The sequence below is a fragment of the Chrysoperla carnea genome, chromosome 5 (genome assembly GCF_905475395.1).
Source record: "Chrysoperla carnea chromosome 5, inChrCarn1.1, whole genome shotgun sequence".
Classification (NCBI taxonomy): domain Eukaryota; kingdom Metazoa; phylum Arthropoda; class Insecta; order Neuroptera; family Chrysopidae; genus Chrysoperla; species Chrysoperla carnea.
Window position 1 is genome coordinate 48,807,699 of NC_058341.1, and position 16,211 is coordinate 48,823,909.

Below are 16,211 nucleotides of genomic sequence, written 5' to 3' on the forward strand. Positions count from 1 at the left end.
ATAGTAAAACACACACTCAAATTAATTATATTACTAAGAATAAATTATCACATGAGATTTAGAAAATAAAAATTTTACTTACCTGGATTTTGAACTCAATACCTGTGTAAGAGGAGTAGGACTCGCTATACTCTCTGCCACACGACTTGATGCTTGTTAAAATTTAAACGGCCATAATCGGTGATAAAACTGGACCAACCTAATGAATAAATATATTTTAGTGATACTTAAATAATTAAAATAATTAAAAATAATTTTGTTATTAGTGTATGTACAAATATCAGCCAATTGATTCTCTGTAGGTATATGTTCAATTTTTAAATTATATTTTTTTAATTCTGATCGAATGAAATGGTATTTAATGCCAATATGTGTACTTCTTTTACTTTCCCAATTCTTAACTTATTGAATACTTGATTGATTATCCTCAAAAATTATTGGTTTAACGATAATATTAAAACATTCATTTTACAAACCGCAGCTAGCTAATGCAACAATATTCTGTTTTTTAGATTTTCAAAATATATTATTTCCAAATAATTGAAGGGCGTACATGCGTCAACGATAATAGTAGAGAAATAAAAAACAATATGGTAATGCGATAGTTTAAATGATTTTCTATAATTTAAGACAAGAAAAATAACCTGTTATCGAATTATTTTCATTGAATTTTAAGTTTAAAAAATTGACTAAAAGTAAGATTTAATATGGGACTAAATGGAAAATATAAATGCGATATTTTTCTAAAATTATATCGATACCAATACTTTTTTTACAAGCTTTTACCAGGTAATAATTATTTAAACTTTTAATAGAATTTCAAAAAAATTTCTATTAATTTAAAATTCTTTAAATTAACTGTTTCCCTATGAACGCACGTAGCAAAACAGGTTCACGCATGTACGTGAACTTAAATAACATTTCATTCGATCAGAATTTAAAAAAAAATTGATTATATACCTACAAAAAATGAACTGGTTGATATTTGTACCAAAGGTTTATCAAATCAAAAATTTCACAAATTTGCTAAGTCCATAGGAATATGTTTTGTTTGAATTGAGCGGAGTGTTGAAATCAATTGAATACAAATTTAGTTTTATTTATTAGTTTGATAGAATTTTTTTCGATATTTAGTAACGGAGTTGTTGATTAAAACAATAATATTAAAACATTTCATTAATATTATGAATGTTCAAGTAGAGTTATTTAGTTATTCATTTAAGGACGTACATTCATGAGACTTGTAAGTAGACAAATAAAAATAATTATGATGATAAAAATGTCTAAATGATTTAAGAAAGAAAAAATATACAATTATATAAATTAATCGAAACGTAATTAATGTTAAATTTTAAATTCAAAAAGTGACAAAAATTAATCTTTAACATAGGTTTAAATGGAAAATATAAATCGATATTTCTCAAAAATTATATCGATAACTATACTTGAAACTTTTATCAGTTAGTAATTATTAAAAATTTTAATAAAATTTCAAAAAAAAATTCAAAATTATTTCAAATTTAAATACTGTTTCCATATAAACGCACATAGCAAAACAGGTTGATGAATGAACGTCTTTAAATAAAAATTATAATTATTAATATTAAAACTGTGTGGTTTATTAGTAAACTCTACATCTAAAATAACACTAACGTCAAAAAATTTTATCGAACCATAGTACATATTCATTTTGTTATATTTATCATAAATAAATTTTGTATAAATGAGATTGAATCTCTTGGGAATAAACGCAAGCTCGAAAAATTTTGAAATCAAATAAAAATGTAGTCAATCACTAATAATAAAACAACTAATTCTAGAATGTGATTTCAATTGGAAAAAATAAACAAATGATTCAAACATAATTTTTTTTAATTAATATTAAAAGTTTTGTGTAAAAAAGTATTTGGACAAAATGTGAAACAAATTAAATATAATATAGAATTTTACAATGTACAAAAAAAGAATTAGAAAAATGTAAATTAAAACAAAAACTTACTCAGAAACAAATTCGAAAATGAAATTTGACGTTTGGAAGTCAAATGAAGGTGAAACACAAAGCACAAATGTAACCAACTAACCACTATGAACGATGAAACACTACTGACCTAATGAATAATTTTGATTGACCACACCCGAAAAAAGCGCGGAAATTTAACACGCATTTAAATTAATGAAATTAATTTGAATAAATCAGAACATGAAATGTAGAGAAAAAATTTAAAATTTTTATTTGCCCGAGCTTTGAACCATAGACCTTCGATCTACGAGTCGCACCCGCTTAACACCGAGCTGCGACACCTCTTATATGATGAAACAATATCAAGAGACATTATCGGTGATAAAGCTGTAGAAACTTAATGAAAAACTTTGAGTGACTAAAACACCTGTGGGATTGTTACACAAACTTAAATTAATAACGTAGGTGAAAAAAAAAATTTTTTACCTCAGCGGGTTTCGAACCCACGATCTTAGTAATACGAGTCGGACTCGCTTACCACTTCGCCATATGACCCGACATATATTCATACAATTTACACAAACAATATCAGTGAGAAAATTATATTTACCTAATGAATAAATAAATTTAACTTATTCCAAAATAAATGCGTTTCAAATTAATTTAATTGATTTGCAAAAAATCATATTAATAAATTCATTTTAAAAAAAATTAAAGTTTATACTTATCCGAGATTTGAGTGAGAAAACCGAATAAGTATAAACCGAAAACACATGCTTCTAAACCGAAACACATTAAGTCATTCGGATACAGTGTAGTAATAACTATTCATAGACCCTATTTATTAAGAATTTTTGGCTTCTATTATAAAATGTTCTATTACAAATATCAGGTTTTTCCTCGGTTTTACTACATTTATGTTGTTGTAAAACTGTCTCTTGTATGAAAAGTTTTCTTACAGATTTCACATGATTAATAATTTTTTTTTTCTACTGTAAATGATTAATAAAATGATTATCATTACATGTGATGAGTGTTTATGTGACTTAGATGTGTTGTAATTGTTGCGATTTTAACGAAATCAAGTATATATTAATAATATACTCAGATAAAAACTTTTAATCGTTTTCCTTAAAATGTGGTTTGATAAAACAGTTCCTACGATTCTGAAAAAACCATATTTACTCAAAGAGTTGTTTTTGAAATTATAAATAGTAAAATAGGAAAATGAATCTAATTTCGCCTTAAACCTTGGTTAAATTGTTTTTTTTTGACGTCACGTAAATAACAAAAGATATTCACTTTGATATTCCTATATTAATACATACTATAAAATTTGCACCTAATTAACGCCCTCGTGGATAAACAGTGATGTTTACAAAAAAATGTTTCAAACAAAAGTTTTTTATTTTTTTATAAGCAACATTTTTTACATTTAAATTTTTGTTCTATCTCTAACGGTTTACAAGATGGGTCCTACGGACCCAAGACCCAATTGACCTGTGATGCTCATTTACGAACTTGACCTGACTTTTTACGTCCTAAGTACGCTGTAAAAATTTCAGATCGATATCTTTTTTCGTTTTTGAGTTATCGTGTCCACAGACGGACGGGCGGACGGACGAACGGACAACCGGAAATGGATTAATTAGGTGATCCTATGAACACCTATACCAAAATTTTGTTCGTGGCACCAATATTTTTAAGCGTTACAAACTTGGGACGAAACTTAATATACTATGTATATTTCATATATACATGGTATAATAAATAAACCTTTAAATATTGTGACAATATTATCGTTTATACAAAAATATAATTTTTATGTTTTTATTCGAAAATATATTAATATGATTTTCCGCTCTTTAAAAAAACAAAAATAATTTTTTAGAGTCAGTGACGCGCTTCATGAACCGATAAATATATTGAATATTCCAAAATAAAATAATAGCATTATTAAAAATTGTTAAAACAAATTTTTCGATAAACAATAAATTAATTTTAAAATATTACGCTTTCATGAAAATACAGTTGATTTTTTATTCGTACCGTGCATAAGTTATATTTCAGGTATTTCTTTGGTAATGACACCTAACTTAATGTAATTTTATCGATGAAAATATTAGTGAAAGGTTGTATGTATAGTTTACATTGAAAATTTAATAATCTAGGTTAAGTAAAGTTTTATTGGCTGTCCACGAAGGACACACTCAGGCTATGAAGCCAATTGTGATACCATATATGTGTTTTACCACCTTTCCGGTGATAATTTCATTTATCAGCTCCTCAATTTCAGAGGCTGAGTGCACCTTCATCATGCATATAACATGCACTACACCAGCCCATCACAACTATTAATTAAATTAATTTTGTTTCGATGGCGGGAACCGAGCCCGCTACCCCAAGCTTACCACGGACGGAATTGTACTCAGCTAATAAGGCGACAATTTGATACTATATTCTAACAAAAAACAAGTTATTATATAAATTTATGTTTAAAAAAATTTAGTTAGTCAATTTAGTTACTAATTACTTATGATATAACGTGCCTATAGAAGTTTTGACTTTACAAATATTATTTATGCCATCTCTTATTTTCAGAATTTCTAATACAACAAGTTTACTTATTTGGTAAATATTCAACAATTTGTATTCGACAATTACTATACCAATTACATGTAAACAATTTTAAAAATAATAGTTATATTTAAAATAAATCGCGTGGTTCATTGCAAATTTCATAAGAGAGCAACGACGTGCAATCGATTCAGAAACCCAAATCCTGAAATCCTGCTAAAAATTCACAACAAAACTTCAATGTCTAAGATGTAAAATAAAGCACGTACGTTGATACGTTTAGTTGCTTTTATAATATCCGAATAAAAGGAGAAGTGTTTAGTTTAACGTGTCTGTGTGTCAGTTTGTGGCATTAGTAGTCCCTAAACGGATGAACCGATTTTGATTTATGTTTGTTTGAACGGTAAATTGATTGACAGTGGTCTTACATATGGTCTAGTGCGAGTTTTGGGCCAGATAACAACTTGGAAATAGATGATAATCTTCTGGGGTAGTGCAGATTTTCTTGAACCATAGCTAAGACTCTTGATCAAATTACGCCTCTCTCTAAAAAAAAAAGAAAAGAAAATCAAACTCGTCCATCAATTGATCAGACCTGATTTGGTTGAATATTATAGCTCGTAATTTGGCCAAACGTATTTTTAGCTAGATTAGGTAAGGTTATATTGGCTGCCCACGAAGGAAACACTCAGGCTACAGAGCCCATTGTGATTCCATTTATGTGTTTTACCACTTTTTCCACTGATAATTTCATTTATCAGACCTTCAATTATTTTGAGAGACTGAGTGTACCTCCTTCATGCATATGCCATACACTACACCAACCCATCACAACTGTTAATTAAATTAATTTTTGTTGTGCTGGCGGAAATCAAGCTCACTACCCTAGACATACTGCAAACAGAAATGGTTACGCTTTAACCAACTGAGCTACTAGAATTGTTATATTGAACCAGCCTGTACATTGATATTTTAATTATTGTAAATAAAATAAATTAATGATTAAACATAAAATATGGCTAAATTTTAATATTTATTTATTATATTCATTCATTCATTCAATATTATTATTATTATTTATAGTCATAGGGCTTAGCAAAATAAAACTGCATTTTATGCAGAAAGCAAGCCACTTCGCACAGTGATACTAGGGACCAAAATAAATGATTTCGTCCGAGGAAACACAATTTTCATCCACTGGAATTCAAGATGGCGGCCATTTTCCAAAATGACAGATGCATAATTTAAAACATTTACAGAATCAAAACGGTTGCACCGATTTAAGCGAGTGAGGTGTCAATCAATTCGTCTTGACACCTCTAATCAAAAGAAAAACATACCATTCGAAAAATTAAAGATGGCGGCCAAATATTAAGAAAATTGTGTAATTTATCAATTAATTTTTTCATTCTAGTGAAAATAACAGCTAAATATCCTATGATGAAGGTCAAATATTTTTTGTTTAAATAAATCTTGAGAATATTACCTACAAAATAAAAAAAATTTCGTCACAATCCGTCGAGTAGTTTTTGAATTATACGCATTACAAAAAAAGGGTGGTTTTAAAAGCCTTCATTGTACGTAATGTGATGCATTGTCTAATCAAAACGAATTCACTGATTTCAGTAATTTAAATAGGAAATGATTTTTCATGGTATTGTCATGATATGACGTCTGTGAAAACCGGCTTAGTGCAAGTTGAACTCGCGCATAAATTCGTACCGATACACACACAATTTGTTTTGGTCACAATTTACAAAAACTTCAACCTAGAATGCTTTTCGGAGTGGCAACAGGGAATTTCTAACAACTTTTGGAGGAATTAGAGAAATATATATACATATAATAAATATGATATTTTTCCGCTTATTCGTACACCTCTTTTTCTTCTTCGTCCGATATGGTTAAACTGAAAGAAGAGAAAATTCATATTAAATCAGTTCAAAATATACCTAATATAATTTATAAACAGTAAGTAAAAAATTATATACCTTTCGTTTTTGCAGCTGCCTTTACATATGATGCATTGAACTGTGCAGGGTAGATTCACTCGCCGACACGTGCAGCGCATTGTTTCGCAGCTTTTTTTACAGCCGCAATGGTCCAAGTAAGACAACTCACGCCATATTTCACTGACTTCCGACCACTGCGGTATCCAGCTATCATTAAACGTCTTCCAACCCCAAGAGGATGGTAATGGCACAGAGGCATCATCAAGAGTAAGGGCATTGCCCCATAAGTGGCCCGCTTGATATACAACACGGAGTGCATGTTTTTGTAATGCTGTCAATGTTGGTTACCAATTTATTTTTTGTTGCAAATAGTTCTTTGCGTACCAAGTTATCCGACGAATGTGTTGTTTGAGGATCATATAGGTAGCAAGTGACCTTTCCAGCATGGCCATTATTTCTTCAGGAAGACTTTGTAATGGCTGCGATATTTGTTTGAAAGATGGTGTTACTTCAGGGTGTGATAACCACGTTTTGAAGCATGATTTCTTCCCTTTTGTATGGAAATAAGAAGTAGTTATACACCCTGTAAAGGCATGAAAACCACGAAGGGCAGTAGATCTGTCCGGACCTAAAGTATTAGCTATTTTGTGAACTTCCACAAAACGGCGTTTATTTTCCGTTCTGGTCAATAGCCATAGCTCCTGTAGGCTGCTTTCAATTGAAATTTGGTGAAAATATGATATTAATAACACCAAAACGTCTGTATCCGATGATCTGATCAAAATACGCGTTAATCCCTGTTCGGCCATATCTTTAGCGTGAAGTACGATGCGGCCATCAGCGTCTTCTGCATGTGTTCCTTTTTCTTTTCCAGATATCGTGGTATAAGTGTAGTTTGAGGAAGTCAATTTATTAGCAAGATTGGTCACCACATTAGCAGCATCAAAGTCACTTAGGAAGGCTTGCCCTAGAAAATGAAAACGCTCAGCTTTATTTTTTTCATTTTTCAGAAAATCTGCAATCCAACGTGCATAGTTGGTATGGTCAAAAGAAAAAAACCAAGGCATCATTTGTTTCAAGCTTTCTTTGTAAAGTGTAAAGTCTCTTTGCCTCACAGATTTCACAAAATTCAGTAGTAAAACTTCCAAATTTAGAACAGTAAGCCAGAACATGACGGTAGGAGATTTTGAAGATTTTTCTGCTAACCAGATATCGAAATCTTTGTGACCATTACTGTCTTCCGCCTGATAAGCCTCTTGCATAAGACTATGAAGCACAGTTGCAGTCACTTGATGCATGACTCGAGCTTTGGTGACCTGAGTAACCTGTTGAATGTTGATGAGATATTACAAGTTATCAAAACAAGAGCATTATTGCTTAAAAAGTTTATAGTTGCAAGAGAACGTGATCTTGATCTGGACACTTTTTTTCAATATGAAAATCAAAGATGCCCACCTTCTTTGTCAGCTAATGGGCAACTTCGCTCAGGCGTTAAGGCTGATCTTGCTGAAAAACTAGAATCTTTAGTAAAAACAGAAAGCGTACCCATTCAGTTTGATGGAATAATCTTTGATGGAGCTGCACTTGTACAAATGATTCGGCCAAAGAACTCCAAAAATTACTCAGCAGATCTCAGGCCTCATGTTCTACAACTAGTGCAAAAATTAAATGCAAAGAGAGTAGACCTAGTATGGGATATTTATCTGCCGAATAGCCTAAAAAGACAAGAACGAGAAGGAAGAGGAGCTGGCATTCGACGTCAAGTTATTGTTAATAATAGCTTACCTCCCAATTGGTCAGATTTTCTGAAAAATGAAAAAAATAAAGCTGAGCGTTTTCATTTTCTAGGGCAAGCCTTCCTAAGTGACTTTGATGCTGCTAATGTGGTGACCAATCTTGCTAATAAATTGACTTCCTCAAACTACACTTATACCACGATATCTGGAAAAGAAAAAGGAACACATGCAGAAGAAGCTGATGGCCGCATCGTACTTCACGCTAAAGATATGGCCGAACAGGGATTAACGCGTATTTTGATCAGATCATCGGATACAGACGTTTTGGTGTTATTAATATCATATTTTCACCAAATTTCAATTGAAAGCAGCCTACAGGAGCTATGGCTATTGACCAGAACGGAAAATAAACGCCGTTTTGTGGAAGTTCACAAAATAGCTAATACTTTAGGTCCGGACAGATCTACTGCCCTTCGTGGTTTTCATGCCTTTACAGGGTGTATAACTACTTCTTATTTCCATACAAAAGGGAAGAAATCATGCTTCAAAACGTGGTTATCACACCCTGAAGTAACACCATCTTTCAAACAAATATCGCAGCCATTACAAAGTCTTCCTGAAGAAATAATGGCCATGCTGGAAAGGTCACTTGCTACCTATATGATCCTCAAACAACACATTCGTCGGATAACTTGGTACGCAAAGAACTATTTGCAACAAAAAATAAATTGGTAACCAACATTGACAGCATTACAAAAACATGCACTCCGTGTTGTATATCAAGCGGGCCACTTATGGGGCAATGCCCTTACTCTTGATGATGCCTCTGTGCCATTACCATCCTCTTGGGGTTGGAAGACGTTTAATGATAGCTGGATACCGCAGTGGTCGGAAGTCAGTGAAATATGGCGTGAGTTGTCTTACTTGGACCATTGCGGCTGTAAAAAAAGCTGCGAAACAATGCGCTGCACGTGTCGGCGAGTGAATCTACCCTGCACAGTTCAATGCATCATATGTAAAGGCAGCTGCAAAAACGAAAGGTATATAATTTTTTACTTACTGTTTATAAATTATATTAGGTATATTTTGAACTGATTTAATATGAATTTTCTCTTCTTTCAGTTTAACCATATCGGACGAAGAAGAAAAAGAGGTGTACGAATAAGCGGAAAAATATCATATTTATTATATGTATATATATTTCTCTAATTCCTCCAAAAGTTGTTAGAAATTCCCTGTTGCCACTCCGAAAAGCATTCTAGGTTGAAGTTTTTGTAAATTGTGACCAAAACAAATTGTGTGTGTATCGGTACGAATTTATGCGCGAGTTCAACTTGCACTAAGCCGGTTTTCACAGACGTCATATCATGACAATACCATGAAAAATCATTTCCTATTTAAATTACTGAAATCAGTGAATTCGTTTTGATTAGACAATGCATCACATTACGTACAATGAAGGCTTTTAAAACCACCCTTTTTTTGTAATGCGTATAATTCAAAAACTACTCGACGGATTGTGACGAAATTTTTTTTATTTTGTAGGTAATATTCTCAAGATTTATTTAAACAAAAAATATTTGACCTTCATCATAGGATATTTAGCTGTTATTTTCACTAGAATGAAAAAATTAACTGATAAATTACACAATTTTCTTAATATTTGGCCGCCATATTTAATTTTTCGAATGATATGTTTTTCTTTTGATTAGAGGTGTCAAGACGAATTGATTGACACCTCACTCGCTTAAATCGGTGCAACCGTTTTGATTCTGTAAATGTTTTAAATTATGCATCTGCCATTTTGGAAAATGGCCGCCATCTTGAATTCCAGTGGATGAAAATTGTGTTTCCTCGGATGAAATCATTCATTTTGGTCCCTAGTATCACTGTGCGAAGTGGCTTGCTTTCTGCATAAAATGCAGCTTTTGATGAAAATATCACCGTAAGCCCTAAGACTATTACATTTCATCATGATCATCATCATTATTATATTGTATTTGTATGTATGTTTGTATGTTTTTGTTGAATATATAAAATAATAATATAATAAATTATTTAAACGTATATATACAATAAATATAACAAGCCGTTTATGTGAGTCCGATACTTATGATTCTCACCATCAACTTCCCCATCTAAGAAATGGAAAAAAAACTTCTGTAGGGAGAATTGTACTAAAAAGTAGAAAATAACATTTATTTTGAGTCATTCATACATTTGTAAAATCTTGAGGTCTCCGAATCATCCTGGATACTTTAAATAAAACTATATTTATCAAATAATCTTCCTTTTAAGGCTTAAAACTAGAGGGGAATTAAAAAAATTTACTAAAAATCAAAATTTTGTAGTTTTATAATATTAACAGAAAAGTTTAAAATTTAGTTTTTCTAATGCCACCTTCCAACGTCCTAGTTTCTACGCATCACTATCCAATAAATATCAGATAGGCCAATAACTTTCTAGTACTACATCTTTACACTTTCCAGTAAGGATTCTTCTTTTATTCAGGTCTGATATCTGACAAAATTATTTAATATTTTAGAACATTTATAAATACATACCAGACTCTAAATATCAGAGAGTAGTGATATTGATCAGTAGATCATTCTTTCATTTATTTTCTGAATATTCCTGCAAATACTAGAACTTTCTAAAAAAATTTGGAAATTTCACTTTTACTTATTTTTTGCTACACTAAAAGTTTCGACTCGATTTATAGAAAAGGCATGATCAAATCATTCTCGGGCAATATAAAAATCTAAGAATATTACTTGTGGAAAATGAAGAACAATCCACATTCAACCAGAGGATTAAACTCTATTTGTCGAGTAGAGGCTCAATGGCGCTAGGTCATGGATACGTACAGACTTCACATAGAAACCTTGTCAAAATGAATTCGAGATGTTCAAAGCTCAGCAATGAATATCTTCTTGATTACAATACTTCCATTATATTGTTTTTGGATTGTGGACACCTCAAAACATAAATAATAAATTTGGAAATTCGTCTTTCGAGATGAAAACATCAAATTTCTACCAAAAAATGAATAAATATTTAATATATACATCAAACGAAAAATAACTATTTCAATTTGTATATTAAATTTCTAAAAATATATTACCATCAATGGGTGCTCGTTTATATTTTTATATTGTTTCCTCTTGGATGTATCCCTCATTGTTGTTCAGTTGTGAGCACTCAAAAATTGAACAAACAAACAAAATCCAAATATACTAAAAAAAAAAAAAACAAGCACAGCTTACACAATTTTAACAAACTGTTTTTCACCAAACAAATTGGTTCACCCCACTTAAATTTCCTCGAAATGAACCCGCATTTAAAAAAAATTAAAATTACCTACCATTGTAAAATTGTATAAAAGTACATTTCCTGTAAATAGTCGTCCCATGTGAATTAGAAACACAATTGCAATTTCACCATATATAGAAATTGTTTGTACCTACCAGTATTATATTTTAAACCGACTTCTATAAAGGAGGAAGTTTCAATGGTTCTCAATTCAAATGATGTGCTTAAATAAAAATTTAAAAATGTATTCAAAAGAAATAATTTTTACATGTCTGTGATCAAAATTTATTTTAATTAATTTTATTTTAATTTTTGAATAGGAAAAAATTCTTCTTAAAGTCATACTTTTATTAAACTAAAAAGTAGAAAATAAAATTCTTTGTATCAATCATACATGAGTTTTTGCAGAAGGTGGACGCTTTCCGGGACTTACGTGCATACATACAAGTGAAGTATAATAAAAGCTTGTAATAATAAAATGCTCAAAATTGATAACCCTTGAAAACTCAACACGATAAGAAAATGTTTTTTGGCATATTTATTATAAATGAAAAAATTACTTCAGTTAAATGTTTAAAAAAAATTATGTACATATTTCATTTTTATTTTAAATCAGTTATTTTCTTCCACTAAAAATTTTCATGTTTTAAAGCCACTCGAGCTAAAAAACCATATTTTCTAGTTGTTTATATTATTATTTTTATCCCCTGCATCAGGTTAATTTATCCGATGTATATTTTTTAAAGTTCCTGGTATTATTTACTTGTTTCATCCCAAAAAACAAAATAAAGATGTAATCTTTGAGATTACATCTGATAATGTCACACACAGGCGAATGTCCTTTATTGTTCTTGATAACCCTTGGCTCAAGCATTTTTCCGTAGTTAGTGTTTTTTCTTTCGATTAAATGAAATATTGACATAGTTTTATGTCGCATTTCCTCCGAAAGCTGACGATTTTCGATAAAATAGTTTAGATGAAAAAGATTAGTTTTTTATGGGGATCAAGTTTCTAATTTGTTATTCTGTCTCTTACTGCTTAGGATCTATTATTGGCTATTAAAGAAACCCGAAGAACAGGTTCAAATTTGATGTCAGAACATTATGTCCCCTATCAAGCTCAACTTTTAATTAGGGTTTGTTTTTAATTGCTTGACTACAAAACGATTTATTAGTCACTATAAATTTAAATAGCCCACTCAGTATATGAAAGATTTTCTGGGCATACACAAAATTGAAAATTTCTCGACTAGTATTCGTTGTGTGCGTAGTCATGGTTGAGAGAATAAAATCGACGCCAGCGCTTCCAGTGGATAATTTTTGCATTAATGGGGGCTGTTATGAGTAATTGGCAATTCTTTACATGTAAATGTCAAATTAAAATTATTAAAAAATAACAACTAATTAAATTTGATGCATTAAAAATTGTTAAAATAAGAAATCAAATTGCACAAATATTATTTTTTTAATGTAAATTGTCAAACGCCTCTAATAAAACTCAAGCACAGTGCGAATAGAATAGCAAAAATAATATGAATAATTTAATCAATCTAAAAGGTATTAGTCTACTCTTTAAATGTCATATTCACCACCGCTTGTTGTAATTTGGAATATCTAATTTAAATTTTTTTTTATTTATCTACCTTCTGTTGATAACAACAAACATACATACATACATACATACATACATACAGAAATGAATAATAATAACATCATATAACACAGTTCAGTAATGTTAAATGTTATATATTTTATCAATAACAATAACACATATTGAATTAAATTTGTTATTTGTATACCAGCCCTCCTTATTGTTATTTCTATTTTTTTATTATTATTTCATACCTATACGTTTTATAAATTAAATTAAAAATTATTGATTTTTGTTTGTTCAATGGCGTTGTTTGTTAGCAGGAAATATGTAGCTCCAGTTGTTTTTTAACCTCTATTTACGTATTAGGCTTCTAAAAAGCTGATAAGAGCTTTTGATTCTTTCAGATTACTGGGAAACATAGTTTGCTAGCGTTTTTCTGCGTGTTTGGTCGAAAAAATGATTTATTTCAATTTTTTCACTAAGTGATTCATTTTGTTGAAAGATTGTTTCATTTAATGAATCATTGATTCATTCAGAGAACGTCCTCACTTCCTTCCTTCTAAATTTCACTCGCAATATGGAATATACCAACTTTGAAAACAATCCATCACGTGCAATCCTTTTACTTCCATCAAAACAACTATACTTCTATTCCTTGCTCAAAAAGAATGTGGAATTCGGTCGCAGAACTAGAACTGCTCGCAATTGACCCCAAGTCTGACTTTCTGGGCTGCCATGTCCCAAAAGCAGTCTATAATAATAAAATGCAAATTAATCGGACTTTTGGGGGAGGGAATCGTGTAAATTATTTGCGGTGAACATTTTAAAGTGTTCGTACCATATGTTTCATAAAATTTCATTCGTATTTATTTAGAAAGTTGTCTTCTCTTAAATAGCCAAAAGCATTTTAAGCACCATTCAACAAAATTAATTTATCCAAGAAACGTACTCTTAATATGTTCCAAACACGGTAAAGCAACCGTAAGGCTCAATGCTTCTTTGGTTTATTATTTATATTTGGATGGAGGAAACAATAAGTATATTTTACAATTATAAAATAATAAATTAATATATGCTATTAAAATACATTTGAGTGTAGTAGTAAACGCAAAGAATATTTATAGCTGCATGCATGAAAAGAAGCAAAATATAAATAAAGATAAAAACATTATATTTATAAAATAATTGAAATAATTATAGTGATTATTATTATTATGGTTGATGACAGTTTCATTTACAATAATATAAATATTAATAAAAAAATGACGACTTGTTGATTTTAGAGTTCACAGATTAGCATTAATCTTTGCAAGTCTTTTGTTTTATTAAAGCAAACTGTAAAACCTACACAATATTGCAATTTGTGTTTGTTTTATTCATCTTATAATAAATATAATGTAAGGCATAGTAGTTGTCTGTAATTTACACTAAACATCCGTTTTTAAGTTGATTATGACATCTGGTAAAGAGACCTCTCTATCACCAATGGATAAATAATATATTCGATAGAAACGGAAATATAGAAAATAAGTCAAAAATTCTAAAACTTAAAAATACCGTTGTTATAAGAAGTTAAGCATTTGATTTCAAAAATTAGATTATAGCAAGTAAATATCTCCTTCATCTGCTCGATTGTCGGGTAAAAGTTGACAATGACGGAGAATGTATTATCTTCTTATTATAATCGAGGAAATGATTCGGCTAAGTGGCTGAGCGAGTAAAGGCGCAATTGTCTTTAACCTTTTAACTACTTAGACTGGGAAGTTTTGGGCTTGAATCCAGGCACCGGCAGCCTGGTCAATTATTACTAATAGAGTGGTAAATTGATTACACTGTCGTTGCTCGGATAAGAAGTAACCGACTCCACTTACATCCTTAAAATTTAATTATATGTATTCGGATGTAGTTTACATAAATAAAGATTTAAAATAATGACGTGGGTGGCCTATTTTATAGACGTGTATGTCTGACAAACGGAAACCCCATTTTTATCATTATCGAGGAAATGTTTTTCATTTTAATCTGAGGCGGCAATTAAATTTTTCTCAGGAACAGAACTAAAAGACACAACTGGCTTAACTACAGCCTTTTCCAGAGTTGTTAATCTACCTAATGACTACTATTTTTTATAAACATCTCTTATGCTTAAGATTCTGCAGCCTAACTCTGTTTTATGTACAAAAATATATTTCAATTTCGTAAGGAATTTTCGATTATATTTTACCTTTTCTACAGATAAAATTGGAAAATGATAAAACATTGTTGATATATTATAAAGGTCTACATAATTCTAATTACATTTTTAACGCATTTTACCCTTGTTCGGTTGTCGTATTATTACAGCGACACCTCCCTATCATGTAGAAACAAATACAGATATACGAATATAATCTACACAAAAGATAAAATAATACCGTTTTTTTTCTTTAGGTATTCTCGGTTGACATCAGAGAAGTTTAAACAAAAAAATAACTCACAATTTTAGGTATTAACTTTAGGTAAATTTTCTCTGCATTCAGTTTAAAATTTATGTGTTTTTCTTCTCTTGCGAAGAAAGGTATTACTAAAATATTGAATATTTTTTTCCTCCTGTGTTTTTGATAAAAGATTTATTACTCTTGGAAAAAAATGTGTTTTATTACGTTATCTTTTACGTTTTTAATGAATATTTTAACAAGCTTTTTCCTCAAAAATAAATTATAAATTTTTCATGTAAACTTTTGTGCAATTGACCAACTCAAGTGCCTTAGTTGGTTAAGGTAGGGAGTCGCTAGGTTGTGAATTCATGGTTGTGATGGATTGTACAGTACATTTTATTCGTAAATATCACTTTTTACCCGTGTGTGTGAAAATTAGGGTAAAAATTTGGTGTCCATTTTCCCCAAGAATACTAAATCTAAGTAAAAGATAGGGAGTTGGAAATTTGCAGGTACCTTTAACTAGTGTAAATTCTAAAAAATTTTCGGAATTTTCGAAAACCAAAACAAATGGTGTCTAATAATTGTCTTGGCTTTTAAACTTTTCTAATTTTATAAAAACAAATTGAGTCTGGTGCGACCCTCGAGGTACACACGAAAAACT